Source organism: Aedes aegypti, chromosome 2, assembly GCF_002204515.2.
Source record: "Aedes aegypti strain LVP_AGWG chromosome 2, AaegL5.0 Primary Assembly, whole genome shotgun sequence".
Taxonomy (NCBI): Eukaryota; Metazoa; Arthropoda; class Insecta; order Diptera; family Culicidae; genus Aedes; species Aedes aegypti.
Genome location: NC_035108.1, coordinates 453207840 through 453229790, shown reverse-complemented (window position 1 = coordinate 453229790; position 21951 = coordinate 453207840).

Below are 21951 nucleotides of genomic sequence, written 5' to 3'. Positions count from 1 at the left end.
TGACGCATCTATTGCAATTCCATTAACCTCATACTTAATTTTCGAAGAATCAACACAGGAGGAGTGACCATCATTTAACAGAAAAACGAAATTTGCGCTATATTTTCACGTTTTATTTTTCGCAATTTATGTAATTTACTCTCCGAACAAGCAGATTTTCACTATATGCCAGCATCCGTCTGTCAATACATGCCGAATTGCTATCTTCCACAAGCCGGAACCACCCTCCAGATCCTGCCAAAATTATTCTCCGCGGATCTCACTTTCATACGCTTCTCACTGCCCTGCTTCCAGGGGCCTTCGTATAGTGGTACTTGTAGTTCCTGCGCTACTTCATTTTGGCATAGAATAACACCATTCCGCCGACGTTGACCTGGAAAAACGTGGCAATTCCCATCCGTTTGGGTTTTCAGTACTTGTGTTGCCATCTCCAAAAGACACGGCTCACGACTCCAGCAGCAGCCTTGGGTTCTTGTCACGGTGGCCAAACCAAGCACCCAATTCGATCAACTTCACCTGGCGTATCCGGCTTGCCTTAGTAACGGACAGGATCCGTTACTAAGGTAAGGTCCGTGGATCTTCGGGTTGTACTCCGCCGGATAATCACTGAAAATCATCGCGCACTCTTATTTCAGCAGCAGTTTCACTCTATCACAAATCTACACAGCCTGTTGGATGTAAACATTGCGTTTGACATTTCACACCTTTTTACAGCCTGATGAAGTGGTGTAAGCGTGGCTATAACATCCTTTACCGTCATTATAGAATATTATATGAACCGTTTTCGATGTAGAACAAAACAGTGTGTTTTCTTTGCCTTCGATATATACTGTGGTGGCAGCAAGGACAACGTCGAGACTTGTGGATGCAGAGATCGTGAGTTCGATTCCAGGCGGTGGCAGATACTTTAATTGTGTAACGTTCAGATACTTATGATATAAATTCAGGAAGCTGTGAAACAGCTTGGAAATAATATTTAGTCGATAATACAGCGAAGCTGTATAAAAATTATTCAACAGTTGCGAAATAATTGAGAAAGCGCCTTCCGAAGATGTATACACAGCTACATGTCGTAAAACTGTCGAGTTAGAGCAATGATCGGTATGAATAAGAGCTGCCTACATAGCTTTAAAATAGCTGAGTAGATTCGCCAGATTTGTTGGTAAAAGGATCGCATAGAAGCTTTCGTTCGTATGTACAGCGCCTTTACTCAGCATGAAGCCGTATAAAGAGGGCTTAGAAAATGTTTACATTTGCACTGAATGTTAGTTGGGAAGGTAATGGACGAATGCGAAAATCGCAACTTAGGCAAAGAAAGCTCTTAGTTAATAACTGTTGAAGTGCTCTTAGAACACTACGCTGAGTAGCCGGCTCTGTCCCAGTGGGGACGTTAATGCCAAGAAGACCTCTTAAGAAGAATAAGAAGAAGAAGAAGACAACATCTATCCATTGCATTTAAAGTGTAATTTACAAATTCCTGAAGGTACGTAGTAGTAGAACGACCTTTAAAGAAACCATGTTGTACATTCGTTATTCCATGTTCTATTTCGCTAAATACATTTTTATTCATGATTTATTTAAATAGTTTTGGAATGGATGAAATAATAGCAATACCACGATAATTTCGTATACAGTGCGGGTCTGCTACATGGAATGACTTGATTGTTGGAAGTTCGCTGGTTGGAAAATATCCAACTAAAAAGCACTTGAATGTCAAGAGTAGATGTTAAACTGACTGACGTCTGAGCACCGTCGCATTGAAGTCTCCATATATAGAATAAATGTGCATGTATATGTGCGTTTTGTGACGATTTGCTCTCGAGATGCGTGAGTTTGCAGCATTTTTATCAGCTGTCAGTCGTTCCAACTAACGAGTCGGATTCGCTAGCTGGAAGGCAATCGTGTTCCAACCAGCGAATCCCCGCTGTATTAGATTTTTTATCAGACTTGTGAATGGGTATGAGAAAAGACCTTTTCCATTATTTTGAAAATCTGCCCTTTTCAAAAGACATGTTGAACAGCCAAAATAATGGTGCTGTTTGGCTAAGTTTTTCAGTAAAACAGGTGGGATTCCATCTGGCCCTGATCCTTTGGTGGAATCTAAATTCTTCAGTCCTGTTCCTATATTTGACTAACACCGACATCGGTTGTAAAATCAGAAAAACAAGAAGAGTGTTCAAAATCACGGTCATTATCTGCTAATAATCCATTTTCAATTTAGATGGAAAGTTATAAGACTTCATCTTAGTTTTAGCATAATTGAAGAAATTCTTGTTGTTTCAGAAACGTAGCGGACGATCAATCATTACCTCGGGACGACCAATGACGGCAGCATCGATATATGTAATTGCCAAAACTTTGACCAGACGTATCCCATGTTGCCACCCTTTCCATTAAAATTCCACAACATCCCGTAACACCTATGAGAGGTCGTAGAGTTCTCTTCATCTTTCACAAGTAGGTGGTCAACAAACCATCCCTACCCATCCCTCAGCTTTCGCAAGGACGTGGCTAGGACAGCCCTCGACTGTTGGAGGATGCGCCAATCTCGTCTAAGAGCCTGTGATTAATCCCAAATATCTGGCTATGGTATCGGACGGGATAGAAGCAACCCTCATACAGTGGTATAGGACTGTACCTCCTACGAATTTGTGTGAATTGAAGAAATTCTAAGGGCAATATTTTGAATCATTTTCAATTTTTGTGTTGTACTTTTCAAGTGCAGCGGATATGGCTTGATTAAGTTGATTGACAATATACAAAAAATTGTCTAAACTTTCTTGAGTTTTTTGTTGTTTGTAAATTTTATCAGCCTTTTGCTTACGATTTTTCAGTTATTTTATTTGACTGATTAATCCAAACAGGATTGTTTGACCCATTCCTACGACGTCTCCGCAAGAGTGGAACTTCCATCTGAATGATTTCCGACAAAATTGAATAAAAACCCGTAACTGGATACTCTAAATCTTCCTAATTTTCAAAAACGGTTTACCAATCTATTATTTACTAATTGAACTTTAACACTTCACTTTTTGCAAAAAATAATATACTAAAATCACTAGTAAGGCGAGCAAATACCTTCAAACTCTAATATGTTGCAGACGAAATAGGCCAATCTGTCAAGATAAGCAACATATTAGAGTACCCCTACAAATCCATAGCATCCTGCAAGCAATTCACAGTGGCGCATGGCAGGACAAAACCTCAAAAATTCATGTTCTCAAAATCGTTTGGTAATATTTTCTATAGACTTCTTTACTGTTGAGTGACGATTTCCCAAAATTTGAGATTGATCTGTTTTGTTTTGGATTTTTGGCAGCATCGCAAGTGCGCGAATGTCAGCAAAATTGCACTGCTTGAAATTTATCAACTATGGTTCACATATCACACTCAAAACAGCTGTATCTCAACGAAATCATAACCGATTTAAGCTCAATAGGCTTCATTTAAAAGCGTAGTCTTAAGCTTTTGATTTGGTTCTAATAACATAAATTTTAACACATTAAGTTGTGAGCTGTAGCAAAAAATCTTTTTTGTAATCCTTCTCTAAAATTTTGATAAATTTTCAAAACTTCGTCCGTTTTATGTGAAGTGTTTCGAGAAAATGAGTCACTCACTATGAAGTAGCAAATTATCCATACTTACTGAAATGCAATTCCATTTTCATTTTTAATCTGTATAATGTGTCATAACTCGTTTGAAACTATACTGAAATTACTATAAGGAACATAAATATGTATCTCTAGTTTAGGTCCATACACAAGTTTCTGCATTACAACTATTTTTTTTTTTTAATAATAGCCTATTTATTCGATTGGATGACAAAACTTTATTTGGACTAATTTCACTAGAAAATCGAATTTTCAATTTGGCAGTTATTTCCAACGGGATGATATCAGGTATCCTAGATAGTTAATAGATAACCATTATCCAGCAATTTGAAACGTATTTGAGGTTTTGTCCGACCTTTGTATGAAGGCCCGCCAGTGTGGGACGCCTCAGAAATATTAGCAATCTACTGGGAATCGCCAGATTTTGCATTGCATTCTCAATAACTAATTATACATTCTCAGGATCCTGCAAGAAACTCCTAATGTCCGCTAGGAATCTTCCAGATGACACTCAGTATCCTCAAGAATTTGTCTAAAATTCTCAAAAGCCCACTAGAAAAACCTAGGATCCTGCAAGTATTCTCCACTATCTAGTTAAGAAACTATTAATTCCAGCTAAGGATTCCCAGGATTTCATGAGAAACATTTGTTTTTTTTTTTTGTGCGGCCTGTGTACTGCCCATACTCGCATAACAGTCCCATTTATATAGGAAATCCCATAGAATATAGTATTGTTATGCGAGTATGGACAGTGTACTTGATTACAACGTAGATGGACCAACATACATACTCACACCTCAGAAAAACATTTGAGAGTGTTTAATTGTATTCATCGCACGCTCACACTATCTTATTGAATCCAGTTTCTGTTTAAAATTCTGTGCGAGTCATATATTTTTGTTGCTATTGTTTTTTTATTAGTGTATCACCAACAGGCAGACACAAGTGGGCTGGTCATATAGCAAAGATGTAGGAAATCAAGTTGAGATATACCGCGTTGCGCACATTGTAAGTGCCGTTAGTGCGAGATTGCGAATAAAAGTGCGGGAGTACTTCAAACCGATCTAGTGTCTTCTCCGCATTTATTCAGCATGAAATGACGAATAAGTGGAGAATCCAGTTTCCTATGCAAATTGTAATAGGTAATTATTATAGATTAATGACTTAATGGAACGTTACGAATACACAACCATCCCGAAGTGAAAAGGCTTGTACGGGAGCCCTATAAGTTGGGGTAATCTGAGAGAATATGGAGCTCTGGAATGCGGTCAGTATGAAGCTGATTGGCTGTGATATTTACAAAAAAATCACATTTTGAATGGTACGTACTCAATTATGTTGCCAAAACCGTATAGGATGCAGAACCACTTGGGCACTTCCATGATTCACTTTGGCATGAAGGGGGGGGGGGTTTCTCGACCGACGAGTACGACGCATGTTATGGCAAAATACGAGCTCTGTAGGTTTCAAAAAACCCCACTGTCGAAATGAATCAAAAGTGCCAAGAATAGGATCCGGCTCCCTACTTTTTGTTGAAAAAATCGGAGGTGCCAAAAATAAAGCATGCCATAAACGGAATCCCACTGTAGTAAAAATATCATTTGTTTGACGAGTTCGTTTATTTTTTACGTTTTTAAGGGACGTACTTTAGGTAACCATCCGTTTTCAGATGATTAGACATAGAATTGCTGGAAAGCATGCATGTGAAATTTGTTCATAATTTTACACTGATTTGTTCTATAGCTGATCTGCCAGTTTGTTTAACTCTGTGACACATTTTCTTAATATAAATTGCAATTTCATTCATAATGTTTCAGCGCATTAGCGTCAATTTGCAATGCGGCTTTGGCAAATCTTATTCACAGCTCATCAAAATTTGATTAGTAATGGTCTGGAGGTCGTTTATCATACATGTGCCAACTATTTCAACGGACATCATCAAGGTTTTGGAAATGGAAACTTTAATTTACCCACACCAATCAGTCGGACGGAATATGTTCAATCTCCTGCCACAGGAAATTTCATGTCGGTTTGAGGGCCTCTTGAACCACTTTTCACAGAATTGATTTTAATCAAATAAACTAATGTGCGTTGACGCACATTTGTTGTAGAGCCTTTCCTTTGGCTTTTACACAATTTATTAGGGAAATGTTCAGCCTCGCTCTCATCTATAGATACGAGGTACGAAGTGTTTTAGCTTAGTGCAATTTCAAACGTTCAGCCTGCTAAATTAATCCATAACGCAATTCAAATCGCTTCCTTAACATCACCTCAGTGTCATTTGACATCATTTGTACCATATTTATAGATGCGGGATAATTTATGGCATATTCTCTCAGATCACATCATACGACCACTTGCAACGCGTTTCAGTAGATATGTACCGAGAGCAGCGTGACGTGCGTCCCCATGGAACGCGTTTATCATAAGTGTACAACGTTCCATTTGGCCGAAAACGGACCTCACCGCTTAGCTAAGGCCCGTCTATAACTATCCCGCACCAGAATTGGGGTGAATTTTCACATATCACTTCCAACGAGTTTGCTTTCTCCACCGCCAATGCAACATACTAGCAATCGAGGCGGTATCAGCATAAACACAAAAATAATGACGATAATACGCGCAGTCCAGGATTCCATTCTATTTTTGCTGATGCAGCATCTAAATTGAACCCTATCAAAATCCACCGGATAGGATCAATTCAGTCCACAAACCAGGGGGACGATGATACTTGAACTGAATTCTGCCCCAGCCGCCAGGGGAATTTGGTGGTTGAAGTTGGCGTAAAAAACTAATCTTTTTTCACTCGAACACAGAACGAACTCGAAACTAAGTATTATAGGTGGAATTGAATAGTACTAAGTACTAAAATCTACTTTTGATTCTCCCATAAGATTTATGCTGAACAATCATTATGATGAAAATTCAGATATATTAAACTTTCAGCCTATTCGGTAATCATTCAACGGTGCTCCAATGATGACGATTATCCGGAGTATCGTTTTTTTGTTCACTCCGGATAATCGAATCACTAAAAGAAAAATTAAAATCCGTTTCAGCCTATTCGGTAATCATTCAAAGGTGCTCCAATGATGACGATTATCCGGAGTATCGTTTTTTTGTTCACTCCGGATAATCGAATCCTCCGGATAATCGAATCACTAAAAGAAAAATTAAAATCCGTTTCAGCCTATTCGGTAATTATTCAAAGGTGCTCCAATGATGACGATTATCCGGAGTATCGTTTTTTTGTTCACTCAGGATAATCGAATCCTCCGGATAATCGAATCACTAAAAGAAAAATTAAAATCCGTTTCAGCCTATTCGGTAATCATTCAAAGGTGCTCCAATGATGACGATTATCCGGAGTATCGTTTTTTTGTTCACTTAGGATAATCGAATCCTCCGGATAATCGAATCACTAAAAGAAAAATTAAAATCTGTTTTAATTGTTTAATTAATATGATGCAGTGGCGTAGCCAGAAATTATTTCTAGGAACATTAGGGGTCTTGAGAAGAAAAATAAATTTTTGACCGCCATACATAAGAAAACCCTTTTTCGAAACAACCCCACCCGAATGAATAACATGATAGGCCAAATTTTTTTCATTTTAAATAAGGAAGAAACGGGGACAACCGTACCAATAGTTTCGATTCAGGGTATAGGTAAGATCGTTGGGAGTGGCGTTACTAAAAAAGTTAATGCACACTCCATTGTTGTGCTTCTCCTGGGATGTGACACAGGTATTTCCTCCTCTAGTCCTGGCTCTAGAGCCTTGGCTTAAGCGCCTTTACTCGCTCTCTGAAACGAGATGAAAACTTATTTCGCCCCTTTTCCGTTATAGAAAAACCGAAACAGTTTACTATTAACCTTATAATAAATTTTCTAAATAACAAACATAATTAGAAATATGAGACATACACACTTAGATATTATTTCGTTGTTCGGTAAATTTTGTTACCGAAAACGTACTGTAAATAAATATTCAACTGATGTTTCGGTATTCCAAACAAGCTTTACCGAAAAACCGTACACAATTGGGAAAACTCAAAGGATATTTGTTCGTTTTCACCGAAGTCGTCATTTCATGTACCGAAAAGCTTGTAAATTGTTTAGATCCACCGTAGCCAGCAAAAGTTTACCGTATTTCGGTACGTAGTGCTACAGTGCTTTACCGAACAAATGGTAATTTTAGCTTTTCAGACCGCCATGTTTATTTGAGCAAGCATGAACTGTGAAAAAGAAAAATACACTGTCGGGCATCGTTCGAGGTAAATAAATCGAATATGTACCTAAATGTAACCGCAAAATTATCTAAATTGTTATTTTTCTAGACTGACCCCATCCAAGACGGAATCGGCACCAGTGTTGTTCACTAGAAGGGGTGAACAACTGCAAACGTCCCGCCAGGAATGTTTCAGAGTGGATAATTATGGCGGTGAATTTGCAGCTTGCTTTAAAATTGACTAACAGTGAAATTAGTCTGAGAAGCACTAACAGTGAAATTATATAGATAAAAAATTAAATATGTTAAATCAAATAAACGATCTCGGAATAAATTAGATTATGTTATTATCAGAATGAATTACCATCATATTTTTTTTATCATCCTATCCAATTCTGACTGCCTGCAAACATGTACAAGGCGGCATCCACAAATTACGTAACGCTCTAGGGGGAGGGGGGGAGTAGGCTTAAGCGTTACGGCTCATACAAAAATTTGAAATTTTTCATACAAAAAGCGTTACGGAGGGGGGGGAGGGGGTCAAAAATTTCCAATTTTAGCGTTACGTAATAGAATGGATGCCGCCCAATGCGTTCGGTAATTAATTTCACAAATCCTTCGGTAATCATTCACGAACGATTTGTAATATTTTGACAGCTGCGTTTTGACTCAAATTATGGATTGTTCGGTTATTCTTAACTTTACCGGAAGCATTACCGAACGATCAGCGGTTTATATTTCGGTAAAAAAATTACCGGCGTCGGTGATATCTTCTAAGTGTGTATTTTTCTAATATTTTCATGATCACTTCTGCAACATTTTGTTGATAGCATTTTGAAAAAAAAAATCTTTGAATATCGAGTTATGGAGAGTCGACTGTATAGAACAATCAAAGTTGCACAGAGATTTAAATAATGGGGCTTGGAATTGGCTAACCATTCTCAAAGTGCACAAATCGAGGGTTCAAAGTTTAAAAGTCAATAACGACGACGGCCATGTCTACATTAGACAGTCTAATTCGGTCATCAGGAAAAGGCAAAGAATGTAAGTTAGACAACCATTGTTACTTGAGACCGGATATATATCTGCATCTCCACAGTTGTTATGGAAAGGATTAGGAGGCTATGTGATTCCTGATATAATCACGACTAACTGGATTCCCGACTTCACATTGCATGCCAAACGAATGTGCTTCAGGTCCCATCGCTCACTCTCGCTGGAGCAAACGACACAAACAATAGACCAAACACTACTCTGAGTCAAAACTTATTATTAAAATCATAAAGAAAACAAAAAGCTGACGAGAGCTTTTTTAGCACTGTGTGATAGTATAATCTAGTTAACTTCTGCAAAAACCTTGAACAAAATGTCTCAAAATTGATTTATTCGTTCATCAACTTGTTCACTTATAAGCTTTGGTAACAAGGTTTAATGATCATCACAGTAATTGATCAGCTCCACTCCGGAGTGCAAAATTCACCTTTTTTAAATTGTTACAACTTTGTTTCAAAATTTTCATTTTGTTATTCGATAAACATGACACCAGTACTTACTTTAAAAAATAGTCATCTGATTTTTAAATAATATACATGCATCCTACTAGATTTCATGCAACAGAATCGCTCAAAAGTGATCAACATCACCCTATTTTACGATACGTAATATTTGCAATTTCGTTGACTACTAGGGGTCATGCACAAATTACGTCACGCTCCGATGGGGGAGCTCGCAACTAACAATTTTAGCGCTATAAGCCAAGATTATTTGCTTTGTGCTGTATAACAGTTGAATTTAAGCAGCGAACGCAGCAAAAAATGAAAGCTGTCAAAAATAGAACGATTAGCGTTAATACAGCTGTAACGCAAACGTTTTGCTGCTTTCACTAAGCTGTAACTCAACACCGTAAAAGATAGCAACCTAATGATGTGGAATAAAACTCCCCATCATCAATCCGGCTGCTTCTATACAATATGATTTGTTATGCTGCTCAATATATTTTTAAGAAGCGATTTGTCGTTAGTTATACAGCGAGCATACAGCAGTATGCTGTAAAACAACAACTTGTGGCGCATCTACTCAGCTTGTTGGATGTAAACATTGCGTTTGACGTTTCGCACCCTTTTACAGCCTGATGAAGTGGTGTAAGCGCGGCTATGGCATCTTTTACGATCATTATAAAATATTGTGTGAACCGTTTTCGATGTAGAACAAAACGGTGTGTTTTCTCTGCCTTTCGATATAGACTGTGGTGGCAACAAGGACAGCGTCGAGACTTGTGGATACAGAGATCGTGAGTTCGATTCCAAACGGTGGCGGGTAACGTTGGGAACATTAAATTCAGATACTTATGAAATGAATTCCGGAAGCTGTGAAACAGCTTGAAAATAATATTTAATCGATAATACAGCGAAGCTATATAATAATTATTCAACAGTTGCGAAATAGTTGAGAAAGCGCCTTCCGAAGATGTTACACAGCTACTTATCGTATAACTGTCGAGATAGAGCAATGATCGGTATGAATAAGAGCTGCCAACACAGCTTAAAAGTAGCTGAGTAGATTCGCCAGATTTGTTGGTAAAAGGATCGCATAGAAGCATTACATTTGCACTAAATGTTAGTTGGGAGGGGTCAACCCAAGTGAGACAAACCTTACAAAAAAATCGGAGAACCCATACAAAACACGTGACAAAGGGGAGGATTTGTGTACCATCTCCTACTAGAGGATATTAGAAATAAAATTTAGAATCAAACTCTTTTTACAACTTCTGAAAATCGTTGTGATTCTCTACACAACCTTAATGAGTTACGTGATGACACAATCGTTGCGTAATAGTAGTTTACGGAACAAGTTGCAGAATGATGATTTTTACAGCACGAGTCGTAAATTTATCCTACGAGGCTTGCCGAGTAGGATAATTACCACGAGTGCTGTAAAAATCGAGTTCTGCAACGAGTTACGTACAACATTTTTTGCAATTTCGTAGAAGACCACTTGAGGGTATCGGAAATTATATCGGAATGCATTCACCATTATTTTACAATTTCTTAGAAATTGTTGTGTTATGATTCATTACGCAACTCAAAACAGTTGCGTAATGAGAAAGCGTTGCGTAATGAATCATTACAGCACTGGTTTCAGTTAGGTAATGACTATTCCCGCACTGTATACTTCAGTGCAGGAAAGTAGGCCGTTTCATGACAGATTAGCGTGATGGAAAACAGCCTATTACGATGATAAATTGCAAAAATAATCATTACGCAACTCATTTCAGTTCACTTTATCTCGTTTGTCTAATAACGGAGACTAAGAAATAAGGTGATGGATTCTGATGGCTGCTGCTCAACTTTGTGCTCGAAAGAATAAAGCTTTAGACCAGATCAAACACTGAAACTGAAGAATTTTGAAAATGCATAGACTTCAATGGAATTTTCATTTTGTTTTTGCGAAGAGTATACAAGAGTTGTAATTTTTTATGGCGCTCTCTCGCTTTAGCCATTAAACTGATTAGAGTTGATAACCCCTTTGTGCTGGACATAATGTACCAATTAAACTTTAACAACCGCTAAATTTGCATACTTCACACCAATTAAGATCCATATAGATCAATTCAAATGTTAGTTCAACTACTGGTATTTCCCTTCACCAAACAGATGTTTCGAGAGATGCGATACTCATGATAAACGATTCAAATAAAAAACAACCATTTAGAGTAGACCGATGTCACAATTTCCCGTCGCGGACAGTGTGAACAATTAATAGAACTACTCATATGTAGATTAATTCTGTTCGTTAATTGATGTGTCCAATATTATGAACATGCGCGGAATTGACTCGACCGTGCGATTAATTTACACTTTCCGATATGGTGAATGGTGAAACGTGTGTGCTCGCACGCCTTGCCCCTTAGTGAACCAATTTTTGATATTACATGTATTCCGCGAAATACGGCGGCACATTATACTCAATCCTCAAAGAGGACACACAGTAGCGGTATGGCTCCCCAGTTGAGTGCCACCCAATGATCATACTCATCCGCACAAACCGGGCACATATCTCATAACTCAAAGAGGGGGTTTCAATTTCATACCCACAGCGTTTTCCCTGCATCATATCAAAATATAACCACCGTGTCAGTTGATATCGCATACAAGTTCACATCCGCCCATTTAAATCAATTTATTTCTAAATTCTATAACAGCGGAGCACATCATCAATTGCAAACCCTGTTTTGAAGTGGTGGGTCATTCTATATATCGTTTCGGCAAATGACATCTTGTTTTCGCCGGTTTTGGGCGCTATTTTATGCAATAAAATAATATTCGTAGGCGGTGGACTTTTTCGGTTCTTGCAATGTTGATTGAGAGAAATATTTATGAGTATCTAATTGATTTGATATGATGGCAATCAATATCAATTAGTTTGATAGTTTGGAAATTGAGAGATCTGTTACTTGTTGTTTGAAACGTAAACTATTATGTTTTGCTCTTGTAGTCTTGGAGAAGCACAACTGATTTTATAAAGTCTAGCAAACATTTCAACCATATTCAATTTTTTTAACAAGTCGCAGTAACCTTCCAAAATATAATAAACTCAATACTGCATAATACATGAAATTTATTTTAATATAAACTAATAGCTGTAACATTAATCTTAACGTCAATCAAATTATCCTTCATTGATTTGTTCAAAGTATATTTTCAGATAGTTAATACTACCTTAGTTGAAGGTGAAGATGCATCGAAGCCAAACCTCGAATTTTTAAGAGCCCAAATATGGAGAACAAGACAACCGTTTGTACTGAAAATTTAACTCACTGGAGGTGACCAATCAATTAAATTTACAGTGCAAAGGTTGTCAGGATCTCTAGATTTATGCTTTTGAAAATCTGTGGTTTGGCTTCGATGCATCTTCACCTGAAGAAAGATCGATGAAAAATCTACATCTTTTGAACGCTGAAAATGGCGGCTGCAAATCAATCTGGCAATTCGATCTGCAATCCGATGATAGAATGATAGTACTTCACTATGGCAAACTTTTTGTATGGAGAATTCAACAATGTTGTAGAAAGAAAAGGTTCTGTCTTAGTTTGGACGTAATGCAGAAGAAAAAGAAATAAATGAAGCAAAATTGGTAAAAGCCAGGTTGGCATTGAACATTGAGGGCTCGGTGGCCATGCGATTAGCGTCGAGGTTTTGCTAAACCGCACCAAGTACCAAAAACTTTATTCCGAGATAATTTTTTTTTTTTTGTGTGGTATTCAGTTGGAGCTGCCTGACAGCTTAACTTGTCAAGGCTGAACCCTCGGTCTGGCTTTTGCCAAGTTTCCCCTCTACCAGGACCAATACTCAGACGGACTAGGCAATGGCGCCCACATGAACACTGTTTTTTTATTAGTATTGTGACGTGGTAGTTTTTGAAAAGTACCCATATTCCCTCACGGAGAAATATTTTTACCTAATTTTTGAGTTTACTTTACCCAAAATTAAGTATATCGATTATAGTTTCAACCCAAAATCTCTCGGTTTTCTCCTTCTCCCACACGAATGTTGTCAAAAATAGAGAGAGCTGCATCTACCCAAAGTACCCCCTTTGGCCCAATAAGCCAAATTTGGGTAAATGCAACTTTTCTTATGTTTGGGTCGAAAGAACATAATTTTGCGTTAAATCAACCCAAAATTGAGTATATTTTTCTAATGGAACTAAAGCCAAACTACCTAGTGGGGACCTTGGAAATTTAGCCAAAATTGAGTTATTGGGCTCAACTACGGAATTGCGTTGAAACAACCCAAAATTGAGTTGAATTCCGTCTCCGTGCTTGCATCTGAGAAAGGGAAGCATTGTGAAAATCAGCAGCTCCATCAGAATTTGTTTGAAATAGTAGTGTAGTAGTGTCATTACTAATGCTGTCTAGTCGAAATGGTTTTAAATAATTTGTCATTCAAGTGCTATTCTAATTACTCCTGTCTTTTACGTAAGATTAGAGTCTTAAATGTCAATTGTCGTCAAGTCTTAACAAAATTAGGCTGTTTAGTAAGAGTTCTAGTTAATTTCATGTTTTGTTGTTAAAAGTATTTATTGGTCATTACGTTCATATATCCTTAAAGAAAAAAAAGTCGCTTTCCTTGTCTGTTAAACAATTTTTCGAAACTAGCAAGTGTACCCTAATGATTGATCTCAGCGTCTTACTTTCCATAGTCATTTTTATAGTGAATATTGAGGAGTAAAGTTACCTTAGGCTTCTATTACAGTCTCCTACAAGATTCACTTTTCGGTGGCAAATGCAATGCTTCACAACGCCTACTTTCTACTGTAAATTTTGCGAAAATGAAGCTGGAATTAGATTATTTATACCGCTGTTACAAAAGAGGTATTTCTTATTATGGCAATGTAAAAACCATATTAAAATAAGATTGTCGCCACTTATTTCTACTCAGTGAATCTACTAGTCATTTTCCTAAGAGTTCCTAAGTATTCCCTACGTCGTATATGATAACGATGTATCTAGCTAGCTAATAGTCAGAGTGGCTACGGATCATTCTGGTTAGCAAAGGCAAACTGAACGTCACCAATAGTATTAATGTCCACTTCGAATAGATTAATTATTTGAAATGGGCATCAATTCTATCAATGACGCAGAATGTCCGTTGGATCACATCCGAGATATTATTGCGTCTATGCCATATGAATTATGACGCGGCTTTAAGCAAAAAATGCCAAAATGTGATACCACCACTACAGGTTACGCCTTTGGTTTCCATCTTATGGGCTAATGGGCAAGGTCGCATAACCAAGGGGAGGGCAAGTGTCTATATGAACCTTTGAGAGTTTCTGTTGTATTAACCAAGCCGCGATGGACAAATAATGTTGAGTTGAAAAAATAACCGTTGCTAATCAGAAATTACTATTGCTAATTGAGTTGAAAAGTGTATTTGAATATTGTTTAGAAGAAACGAATTAAGCTTATCTGAAAATAAAATTGAAATCCAGAAAATAAATAAATGATAATCTCATTGTTTTCTTACCTTAAATTAATTTCATATACTCTCTTGGGTGTTGGATTGTTAGATGCGGTTTATATTGATTAGTTGTGTAGTAGTTTAGTTCTCATCCTCTCCTTCGTATGATATTTCTTCTTCGCTGAATCCATAAAATACCGAGGGTGTCAACGAACTATCATCACTGTCCCAATCTGATCCGCTGTCTTCTCCGTACTCCGACTCGACCAGTGTATCGTAGAGCTTTTTCGTCTGTTCTTTGATTTTTGAACGATCTAAAGCTACATCTTGCCAGTGGGGTAGGGATATACCAGTTCTTTCTACGTCTTGTCGAATACAGGTCCTCCATGTATAAGCCGGTCTTCCGATTTTCTTTGGTTTGTCGATCTTGTACTCTAGTGCTGACTTTAGGATTCCGCCATGTTCGCTCCTAATTATGTGCCCGTAATAGTTGAGTCTAGCTACCCTTATTTTGTTGTTGATGGTGTACCCTTTCAGCAGTTCAGGGGCTTCTTGCTGAAATGTGTCGTTGTCATCATTTTCGATATCAGACTGGTCATCCGATGAGTCTCTGGGATTTGATGTCTCCATATTCTCATGATTACGTTCCTTGTCCTTTTCTTCCGCACTTAATCCTTTTAGTGTTTTTAGCATCTCATTTTCCATTTTTCGAAGAGCATCTCTATTGCGTTTAATTATGGTTGAGACTTCCATCGAATACGTCACAACTGGAGTTATTAGTCAGTGGTACAGTTTCAGTATTACCGCCAATTTTAGAGGGTGTTGCTTCAAAAAACTACAGAGATGATGGAACGCTTTCTGGGCTTTTCGTATGCGATCTGCCGTCGTTGCGCCTCGTGTTAAGCTGCTAGAGTTCATATTTTCCAAACTTTCCCATTTTCTCCGGAGCTACATTGTTTGTCAATTCTGGATCTCTGTACAGCACTTTTGTTTTTTTGACATTTATTTCCAAACCAACCTAATGTAACAATGGTTCAAGGATATCTAGCAGCTTTTCTACTTCCTCTTCGGATCGGCATATGAAAGTAACGTCGTCCGCATATCCCAAGATACACGGTGGTTTTATTGGTCCCTCATGTGTTAACTTCAGCTCAGGGATGAATTGTTGGACAGACATCAATACATGGTGCAACATTAGGATAAACAACTGTGGACTCAAGGGACAGCCTTGCTTCACTCCTTTCATCTTCTTGATTGATCTCGTTCTCTGGCCATACCATTGCAAGGAAGTTTTCTCTTGAAGACAGGCATTGATTATTCTATTAACCAATGCTTTTGACACTCCCATGTCAAGAAGTATTTGGCCTGCTTTTGATATATCCAAACGGTCAAAAGCTTGCTTTATGTCTAAAGAGACGATTATGGTTTTGCAGCCTTTTCTCCATCTTTCATCGAGAATTCTGCGAAGCACGAATATTTGGTCCGCTGCGCTTCTTTTGGCTTGGAATGCCATCTGGTATGCTGGTATCGGATCTATCTGATTACGCAAGCGGTCTAAGAGAATCTTAGAATATATTTTGTAGATGCTAGGGCAGAGCGTGATGCATCGGTAGTCATCGATGTTTTGTGCGTTGTGAATTTTCGGGATAGGTATTTGTACAGTTTCCCTCCAGGAGTTTGGTACTGTATTCGTTCTAAATACCTCACGAATAAGATCCGTAATCGTATCTAACAGCTCTTCCGATCCGTATTTAAGAAACTCATTATGCACGTTATCCAAACCTGGTGCGCAATTATTCCTGCTATCCCATATAATCGATCGTATCTCTTCCTTGGTTGGTTCCTCTCCGGCGTCTCTGCCATCGTCTTCAGGGAATATTTCGAATTCTTGGTTTTGCTCATTTGATGCCGATTCTTGCAGTTTCGCATTCCAACGTTGGATCGGAATGTATCGGCGGTTTCCTGCAGTTGTTGTTCTTTTATGGCTTTTTATAAATTTATATGTTTTAGTCATTTGTGACAATGGGTTTTCATTTTCGATTTCCCGTAAGAATGTCTCAACTTTATCATTAAAATGATCGATATACGCATGTTTCTTCTCCTTTCTCGCTTACTTCGCTTCTGCCTTCAACGTCTGGTTAGATCTATCCGCTAGCTGTCTTTGATGTGCAATGAAGTAATTTTTTGAAGCATTCATCCTCCGCGGGGTTGGTGGCGATCCGGGTTTTTGAAGAACACTTTTTGCAGCGTTGATAATAGAGTCCTGGATATTGAACCATTTTTCCTCGACAGTCGCCGTTGCAGTGGTCGGTCGCTTTTCGAGGATACAGTTGACTCTCTCCTGGAATTTGTTTTTCTCTTCATTACTTTTTAATAATTCCAGGTCAAACCTCATGCGCTTCGGTCCAGTATTCGATACAGTTCTCGGTTGGTCGGTCAGTGGTCTTTTATGCATTTTAAGTATGCATTCAATCATCTTGTGGTCGCTTTTGAGATTTAGGTTGTAATACGCACATATTTTCGGTATCTTCATAATATTCATCTTTGACATGACAATGTGATCTATTTGAGAAATAGATTTCCCATTTGTCCATGTGGTGGCTACTGATTTTGATGAGCTAAAAGTCATATAATTCTTCAGATTTAGGCCGTGTAGGAAGTTCTTAAGACCCGTTCCATTTTCGTTGCAATAGTCATGGTAGATGTTGTTACAAAGAACAGCTCTGTCCTCTGGTGTCAGATCCATTTTTCCTAAATGTGCGTTAAAGTCCCCCACTATGATAATTTTGTCTTTGATGCTTTGCGGAAGATTGACTATATAGCGGAACAGTTTTTGAAATTCTCCACTCTCTGTTTGTCGTTCCGTTCTTATGTAAGTCGATACTACTAGGACCTTGTCTCCAAACATATCAGCTAGATAAGAGCAGGAATTGGAAGTTATCCTTTTGAACCGGTTGTCCTTACATTCCGCTTTCGCAACCAAAATTGCAGTCCCTCCACCTATTCTGTCGCGTTTTGTTCCGTTATTCACATTGAACCAAAAATAATTCATTGTTTCCATCGTGCATTCTGCCAACCTTGTTTCTTGTAAAGCCACTATACGGTATCCATTTTCTTTGAAAAGCTGATCCATAACTTCTCGTTTCTGAGGTTCCGAACATCCTCGCACATTCCATGACATAATCGGATATCTGTCCTCGGCTTGTATCATCGGGGATTCTGAAATAGCTGATGCTGTGTCGGTTATATTACTGAGCTGTGATGCGTTTGTTCGAATATTTCTTTGCAGATTAGTTATCCTTGGAACGGGTTGTATTAAGTCGTTGTCCCTGCCGTTTTCATGCGCTCTGTCAAATGTCTGCAGCGTGTGCAGTATTGAATCATAATGAGTTCTGCACCGATTTCTCAAGGCTCTGGAAGAACGATAGGCTAAACGTATGACACCTGATGGTGCAGCTGAGCGGTTGAATGCTACAATGGGGCCATCCTCGTAGTATATATCGATTCGTCTGTTAAACAGCACCGCCGATGCTGCGATTGTTTCCTGTCCGCCCCATTCATTTGTAATCTCCAGCCGTTGCAAGAACTCGGTGATCCGCATTTCGTTCTCCATAGGACCCAAGTGATCTAGATCGGTTACAGTGTCCATTAGCGAAGCGTGATACTCCTCGTAGTTGTCTTTTATATGTACAACAACTTGTCTTCTTAACTCCGTGATTTTTTGTTTGTGCGCATCGCTTTCAATGTCATCTCGGTAAAATTGATGTATTATTGCTGAGAATAAGCAATGTCCATCTCCAGGAATTTTCTTCACCATCACAGCTCCTCCTTCGTAGTACATGTGTTCCATTTTATCACTGCTATTGCTTACCGAATACTGATGTTATTTTACTGCTACCCTAAATAATGTTGTTAGTTCAGAAATGTATAACTCGAATGACTATTTTATTGTATACTAGTGGTCCCGGCAAACTTTGTCTTGCCATCAAGTAGGCTGATGCAAAACTCCCATAAGAAGTCCCATCCAAAATGACAGTTCCGTTCACTCCCGGTTTTTCGTCTTTCCCACTCAATATCCTGTGCCTTTTATATGCACAAACACGTCGGAACACTTATGGAACATAACTACGGGAGAATTTTCAAGCTCTGATAGCCCGTTCTCAAGCCATTTCGTGACATACAAACACCATTCCATTTTTATTTATATAGATTTAGCAAAAGCGTTTCAGAGCTGATTAAAAAGAGTTTATATTATTATTGAGCATGCATTACCTTAGTATCAATCCTGCCGGTCCGATTTAGTTCGATTCGCCACCACTTACCACTGCTTTTCGATCAATATGTAACATACGACTTGCAGTTGCACTTTTCAGTTTCGTAAATATCCGTGTCCCGGGTTAGTATACAGATGCAAATGTTTATCTCAAAGTCGCGTTGATTTACATGCGGAAGTAGGGAGAGAAAGAAAAATATTAGTTTTAAGGATTAACAAGATTTTGGATTAATAACGTTAAACCACTCAATGTGGTCTAACGACATCGGGAGTCATTACCGTTTTTAGTTGTCCCTAAGTCCTTGTGTTATTTTCTGTCCGGCTAGTGTCTTAAACGTTAACTTATATCCCTGTAATTGTCACAGCTCCTCTCTTAGGTATATGCTTACGTGGGCTTCCTTCGTCCATAATATGTCTTCTTTCTTTGTATTTGCTATCTGTTCGTTTCTTCATTTGTCTACCATTTAGTTATTGCTAATAATTACTATATTCTAGTTAAGATCGTCCTATTTAAATTATTGTATTAGTTACTGTGGATTCCCTTTTCAGTGACAATTGAATTTTTCTTGTGATTGTGTTATAGGTCTACAGTGGGAGCTAAAAAAAAAAAAAGTGTCAGGTTTTACTAGGTGAATCCTTAGTCATTCATCTGGATTGTTGTGTTTTTATGATTTGTCTTATATACCTACAATAATTGAATTGAAGCGTGGCCGGTAACAGCATATCTGTTGGTTCACATCCGTGAAATTCATGCGTCTATGCCAGATGATTTATGACGCGGCATTGAACAAACCTATCCTGATGTGATACCACCACTAATGGACATGTCTTTGGTTCCCATATAAGTGCTAATGGGGTAAGCCCTCCCATCGCGTCAAGATTGCATATCCGTGGGGAGGGCAAAAACTTTATTCCGAGATATTATACTTTAAAGTCTAATCGTGTACTAGTTTACCGCGGACGATTATAAATTTTTATCGCGCACATGCGATTAACAGTAAATAAGTAACCCGAGATTAAATATACAAGTAAATCATCATAAATTATCGATGTTATTGGATTTTATTTAAAAAAAATAATATATATATATATAAATATATATATATATATATATATATATATATATATATATATATATATATATATATATATATATATATATATATATATATATATATATATATATATATATATATATATATATATATATATATATATATATATATATATATATATATATATATATATATATATATATATATATATATATATATATATATATATATATATATATATATATATATATATATATATATATATATATATATATATATATATATATATATATATATATATATATATATATATATATATATATATATATATATATATATATATATATATATATATATATATATATATATATATATATATATATATATATATATATATATATATATATATATATATATAAATATATATATATATATATATATATATATATATATATATATATATATATATATATATATATAACTCAGTTCACTCTAGCTGAACAAAAATTGAAAAACATGGTTCTTGGTTCGGTATGGTTGAATATGTTTCGTAGTTTTCAACAACACAAGTAACATTGGTGACAACCCGTAACGCGGGTAGCGTTACGGGATAAGATCTACCAATGCGAACTCTAGTCTCATCTTGTTTGTCGGGCTAGTTTAATATGTTCTGGTAATTCAAGAATTCGCGGTACAAAGTCCTTGTTACTGGCAACAGTTTCTGAAATTGAATCTATTTTACCTAGCACATGGTTAAAGACTCGGAGTTTGTCAGTCCCGAGACTACACTTGAAGCCAGGATAACAATCATGAGTATTAACTGAACAAGAACTGTTCTTCCTCTTCTTGGCATTACGTGCTCACTGGGACAGAACCTGCTTCTCAGCTTAGTGTTTAATGAGCACTTCCACAGTTATTAACTGAGAGCTTTCTTTGCCAAAGCTGCCATTTTCACATTCGTATATCGTTTGGCAAGTACGATTATACTCTATGCCTAGGGAAATCAAGGAAATTTCCATTGCTTCACAAGTATAATAAACCCACTTAAAAAAACGATTTTAGCAAAAAATTGAAGAGCTATGAGAAAAAATATGTAAACCCAGAATTTATCGTCCAGTTTACACAAATTTTGTTTTTTTTTTTTCTCAAATTGTCTTCAAAATCTCATGTCAATTGCCATAAAGCCTATTCAGTTTCCCCAAAGGTTTACAGAAACAGTGATTATTTTAAACCTTCGCAAATAGTTAAATTTCGGTGCGATATTCCACAATCAATACATTTTAGGTAGATATTGACGTCATAATCCCGATCCAACTCATTTGTACTTCTTTGAGATGTGTCTATTATATGAAAACATTGATAAATAATTAAATAAAAAAAAATACGTTTGGTAAAATATTACGATGTTAACAGTTGCTGGTTTGAGAAGTTGTCAAAATGCGTTGCATTGTAATTCAATGCATGGAATCCTCAACTAGACTTGATTGATATTTTAGCGATGCTGTATTTAGAAAGAATAAACACATCTTAATGACGAAAGAGTACACATGGCACCGTAAAACGACAAAAAAGTAGAGTTGTGATTTCATTCACCATCGTTCTTCCTTGACCCAATCTCACCCCCATTTTTAATGTTTTAGACACCGTACCGAAAAAATGAAAGTTTTGAGGAAAATCAAAAACATTCCGGAAAATACGTGCGAAGTGTATTGAAAAGACTTTTAACCTTCTACTAATATAACAATAGAGATTGAAGTACATGCGTTATACTTGGCACATGAGAAATTTAATGTTGTAAATTTTGTCTAGTTTCAACATACAGGTTTA